Genomic DNA, 6516 nt, shown 5'->3' with positions numbered 1-6516 from the left:
CAAGTAAAAACATGAAAAATGGCACAAATTTCATGAGGAATATTGAACCAGGAGGAGTGTCCGATCGAGTGGCCGGTTCAATAACTTGATGGTTAAATTTAGCCGTGTCAATAAAGAGCTCCATATTAGCATTTTGCTTTCAAGCTGCTTAACCCCAAGTCTTCTGTTCTTGCAGTCAATATACTAAATTGTATTGTAAATAGCACTGGGTGAAAAGCAGTGTTATTTTAGTGTCAGAGACACTACTATAGTTTATGTTAATATTTTGACTTAGTTGCTGCATTTGTATTTTCAGTTTTCAATTTAATTTAAAAGTTTTAATAATTTTGTTGTCATGTTTAGTTTGTTTGGGAACACTTTAGTTTAGGGACCAATTCTCACTATTAACTAGTTGCTTATTAGCTTGCATATTACTAGGATATTGGCTGTTTTTATTTCATTTTGTTTTACATGAAACTACATGAAAATGAGAATTGTTGTACATTTTCGCTTCATGCTTGCATTATCTGAAGCAACGAAAAGTTTTTTTGTTTTTTTTTAATGGATTTAGTATTAGTAACCAAAATAACCCTTGTGAAAATCTCCTGCAGCATGACACATAAAATAAGTAACACTGGGTAATATAAAAATTACAACTGGAGCACTGGAAAATGTGAAACTACAGGTGTTACATACTGCTGCAACAATGTCTTCATAATGTAACCCTTAAAAATAAGTTTAGTTGGTACGACCTAGATTGATTCTGAAATACAAAATATTTTTGACTTGATTAAAGCCAGTTCATTTAGATGTTACCACATGAAGCACATTTTTAGGTTACCTGACAGAATATGTTTTACAGTGAGAGCAGAAGTGTAAAAATACTGTGAATCATACCCAGCACTGAGTTGCTTATTTTAATCAAACTCCCACCCTGGGGAAACTGTCTTGTTGAACTTCATCACACTGAAGAAAGAACAGAAGCTAAAAAGTTCCTCACAATTATGGTGTTCATGTTAGTAAAATGGGAAGGGATATCAACTGCACTGCAGAATTTCTCATTTTTGAGACCCTAGAGGAGATCAAATCAACAACAGATTTTAAAAACATAGGAATTTTTATAAACCTGTTCAAATTTGATGCTCATGTAGGATTATGATCACAACTAATGTAGTTAGTACTGTGCATTGAATAATCACACGTCTTCCCAGTTCAGGTCTTATAGCATCTAATAATGAGATGATGAGTGGAAATGTCAAAATATGCAGTTCTGGGCTACTCCAGGACCACTGGACTGAGAAACACTGATCTAGATGATTCAGTCAGCTCAAACACCTCCCACTGATGGAGATGTGAGATACATGTAAGATGTGTCTGTGTTTGAACAATAAGCAACAGTGTCTTGTTCCATACTGCTATTGCTCATATGAATGCAGTCAGATTAAAAGAGGAATATTTTCTTATTAAATTAAAATTAAGCATGATTTTAGATCAGTGTTATTTTAGTATCATTTGCATGTTATAGTATTTATTAATATTTTGAATTAGCGATTCTACAGTTTTCATTTAAATTTTAGATTGAATAATTATGTGCTTTTGTCATTTTATAGCTTTTATTTTTTATATACTAATTAGCTTTAATATACTATATGCTACTTAGCTTTAGTTTTTATTTATATATTTAGTCATTTTAGTTGTCAAAGCAGCATTTCTTAAAAAAAAAAAAACGTTTTTCATGTAATATTTATATTTTTGTTTTATTTAAGCATTATATACATTTTTTTATACCTTTAAATCAATCACTAGAATAGTTTTAGTTTCAGTTTTAGCAAACAATAGCACTGTTTTAGACACTAAATGGCATTTCTTCATTAGTATGCATCATGTTTTCAAAACTGACCTTTAATGTGCATGTCAACCATTTGATTAAGGTCAATATTTTTCATTAAAGGTCAGAATTAAAAACAAGTGCACAAATGACTCATGCTTTTAGAAGACATATCTCCGGTAATTTCTGTAGGGACAGTTCAAGTGTTAACGCACAACGACTGCTGTGATTTGCTCTAAACTAAACAAATCAGTGTTGAAAATGTTGATTATTAATTTAACGTGAGAGACGCAAAGTGAAGTTGACAATTTCATGTGACAGGATAATATGCCCCAACATCAGGTGTGATACCAAAGATGCACATGCTGAATCTTGCATCAAAGTAATTCGATCAGATCCCTCCTGCCATATGACAGCTCTTAAATGCAGTTGGGTTTGATGTCAAGGGCTCTGCCGCTAACTGAAAGCTACAAAGAGCGTAACACGGGTTAACCGAGTAGATTATACAGTACTAAATTTTATTCCGTTGCCACTTCAGTGCATTGAGGCTCTCGGCAAACAAACGGCAAGTCTATCTTCAGGATTTTCTTCAGCAGCCTCATTTACGCATAGAAACGGCAATTAGTTTTTGGGATTAAAGATGAGGGTTTATATTGAGAGGTTTATATTTCCCTCATGATGTTTTATCAGCAGTTAATAATGTGTCCAATCAATTAAAAGAGCATAAAATTACACAACATAATTACAGGCAGATTATGAGTAACGGAGCAGAATTATGGGTTTTATACTGGATTGTACAGAAACGAATGTTCATTCAAGAAGTTGTTTCAAATATCTGTTTACATGCTCTCTGTCTTTAAACCAGGGTTGCCAGACAACCAGTGCATCCCTCCTGTAGCAAAACGTGCCTTCGGGCAAGACTGGGGGATTGTGGGAAAATGAAGCCAGATGCGTGCACATACATGACAGAAGAGCTGATCACCCCCCGGCATCTCCCTGTGCTTCAATCTATCTCTTTCTTTATCTCTGATCACCTCCAATGTCTCTTTCTCCCTCTCGACGTCTCAGCTGTGGGGCTCAATGGATTTGGAATCATGGATTTCTTCATGCATCCTTTTGTAAAGTCTGACTCCCTGCTGGCTGTACACAATTGCCATTAAAGTGTCTCTTTCCCACAGTATCGCTTAACCCCTCTTCGGCTTTTCTTACTTCAATCTAGCCATCTATTAGACGAGAATACTTTCTTTTATATTTCCCTGTTCAGTTCTTCAGCTTTGACCTTAAAATGAGCTCTTATCATGGGCCAAAAGATCTGGATGCTCGGCTGTTTTATGTATCCCACGCACTTTTTTTTTTAATAAGAAAAACAGCCTTTTTTTTTTGATGATTTCGGCTCTATTTGGTCTTACTAGTTGAGCTCAATTATTAAAACTAACTCTAATGACTACACAGTCGAGGGTAGCCTGAATTAGTTTGCCCCTTTGAAATGGAATTCCCAAAGTGTCTTAATACCAGCAACTCTGTCTGTCTTCAAAGGGAACTTTTAATGAGGGAATATGTTACACAAACTAAAACCGATTACCCCGCGCTGCATCTAAAATTTCCCCTAATATATACGAACGTCCCCTGGTCATTCAAATGATAGTAAATGCTTCTCCCTTAACAAGCAATGACATTCATTTCTGGCTTGTAGCCAGATTACTTCATACATGGCTAATGCCCCATTAAACATGTCTGTCAATCTGTGCTGATTTCCTCTGGACCAAGCTGCATTCCCACTGGCTGAAATCTGGAGGAGTTTCTGACACAGAAAACACAAACCGCTGTGCAAAATGATTAATTGAGTGATTTTGTCTGTAATTGTGTTTGTGTAAGGTATAAAATGAACAATAAGCGTTTGGCATGTGTTCCATTAGCAAGATGTCCACATCACTCCGAAACAGATAAAGAGGAAATTTCACACTCTGATTTCTGGCCTTCTTACGGCCTCTACACACAGCACTACAAATGACAATTAAATGATAGAAGCATCTCAAAATTAAACACAGCACCCAATTTATTAAGCTATGTGATTGTTCATTATGAAAGAGAAACATGCAGAAATTTAAATACAAATCACCAGCTCATGATCAGAATAATGTTGCAGCTCAAGGAATAATGTCTTATCAGGAATAAGTCATCACAAGCAAGTGGGTTTTTGTACAGACCTTGATTGTGGTTTTGATCAAATATACATTTATATTATTTAGATATTATTTCCTTTATATTATTGTTGATACAGTGTTTAAACTTAAAGGGGTAGTTCACCCAAAAATGAAAATTGTCATTAATTACTCACCCTCATGTGGTTCCAAACTTGTAAGGCCTTTGTTCATCTTCAGAACATAAATGAAGATATTTTTGATGAAATCCAAAAGCTTTTTGACCTTGCAAAGACAGCAAGGAGCTGACACGTTCAAGCTACGAGAATACTTTGTGAGCGCAAAGAAAGCAAAAGAGGAGAGAAGAAATTGTCGAATTAAGTCATTATTTTTGTTGTCTTTGCACAAAGAGAAGTATTCTCATTGCTTGTGTTCTGAAGATGAACAAAGGTCTTATGGGTTTGGATCCACATGAGGGCGAGTAATTAATGACAGAATTTTCAGTTTCGGGTGAACTATCCCTTTAATTAATTTGCTTGTTTTACTTGTTTATATATTTATGAATTTATAGTATTTAATTAATTTGACTTTTTAACAGTTTTTCTCTAAACCACCTAAGAAGACCATTTGAATAAAGCCAAACCAACCAAGTAAAGAACTGATCATTGAAAGCAACTCATAAATAAATACGATTTTATAAAAAATAATGTAACTGGTGGTTGAACAATAAGTAGAATGTAGAATGATGTGTTCTAATATTTAAAAATATTTATATATGGTAATACTTTATTTTGATGGTCGCATTTGAACATTCTGTTGACAATAAGTAACGTTGCACCGACATGTAAACTAACTTTCATGAGAGTATTAGACTGTCTAATTAATATCTGCTAACTTTTTTTTTGAGATGGTGGCCCAACAGACATACTGACCAAGTAATTTTGCAAGTACATGTCAACTTATTCTAACCCTACCAGTCTGCTAATACTCTACTGAGAGCTAGTAGATATGTAGGTGCAACATTACTTATAGTCAACAGAATGTGTTAAAGGGGCCATCAAAATAAAGTGTAACCTCATATATTATTAATTATGATTTATTTGTTCTTACATTTTGTTCATTGTATATTTGACATCTTTCTCTGAATTTCACAGTATTTATCCCCTTGAGATGACAATGTGAAGACCAAATATACTCAAGCGACACATGAAAACGCATCTCTTTCATCACTTGACTAGTAATTTGACTTTATTGTAAATAATAAAAAAAAAAAAAAAAAACTTTGATTTCTCGTTCCTTAACTCCTCCCTGGGCTGCGTTTCCCAAAAGCATCGTAAACCAACTTGATCATAGCTCCATTGGTGGCAATGGGTCTACAATTGTCACAATCAAACACAAGTGAAGCAAGGAGACAAGGAGTAACTCAAAATAAACAGTCTTTTAATGATCCACAATCCAACAGGGGTAACACAAGGCAGGGAGAGCACAACATCAACGTTAATACCGGACGCTAGACTAAGGAAAACACCGGGTTTAAGTACACTAGGTAATAAATAAACACGTGGAACAGAATGAACATAATGAACTAATCAGGGAACATAATCTGGGAGAATTTCATACACAGTGGTAATTCAAAGTGCTTTACATAAAAGAAAGTAAAATCATCATTAAAAAAAAAAAAATAATAATAATAATAATAATAATAATTTATAACAATAAAAACAAGGAATTTAAAAAAAAAACTCAAGCTTTGTTCAAACTCGTGTGAAAAGGTGAAAAAACCTTCCAAAACACCTAACTATTCCACAACTTCACCCCCTACTGTCACAAACAGAGCAGAGAACCAAGAGTGAGAGGTGAATGTGACTTATTAAATGACTAAAACAGATAATATGTGCACGTGGAGGTGGGTCTTGAAATGGGGATAGTATCTGTGTCCTTGAGAGAGAGAGAGAGTCCGGGGAGCAATGGAAGTGGTCGTAGGAGTTTCGCTGGGGAGATCTGAGGAGCAAATAGCAAAGAGTTTAGTGTAGAGAGGAGCCAGGTTACTGTTCAGTGTGTGAACCGTAGACCGGACGATGAATGCCAGAGAGCGTGGGTGCTTTATGGGAGTGCTGATGAGCAGGTTGAGCAGGTGCAGGTGATCAGAACTCAGGTGATTGCGATCTCGTGATTGCTGGTGACAGTGACTCTCTGACACTACCCTCCCCTCCAGGGGCGGCTCCTGACGCCCTTACATGGCGACCTCGACCTCTGGGTGCGGGACATCCATAATCAGGATGGTTATGGTGAAACTCCTGGAGCAATAGGGGGTCAAGGATGTCGTCCCGGGCCACCCAGGATCTCTCTTCCGGCCCATAGCCTTCCCAGTCGACTAAGTACTCCAGTCGGCCTCCCCGCCGCTGTGAATCCAGAATCTCGTGGACTTGGTAGATGGAAGGTTGGTCCAGGATGTCTGGAGGAGGAGGCTCGTCCGGTTCTTGTGGATCTGGGGTGAGAGAAGAACAAGGTTTCAATAGGGACACGTGGAAAGTGGGGTGAATTCGATACCTGGGAGGGAGTTGGAGC

The sequence above is a fragment of the Onychostoma macrolepis genome, chromosome 13 (assembly GCF_012432095.1).
Source record: "Onychostoma macrolepis isolate SWU-2019 chromosome 13, ASM1243209v1, whole genome shotgun sequence".
Lineage (NCBI taxonomy): Eukaryota > Metazoa > Chordata > Actinopteri > Cypriniformes > Cyprinidae > Onychostoma > Onychostoma macrolepis.
This window is presented reverse-complemented; position numbering follows the sequence as displayed.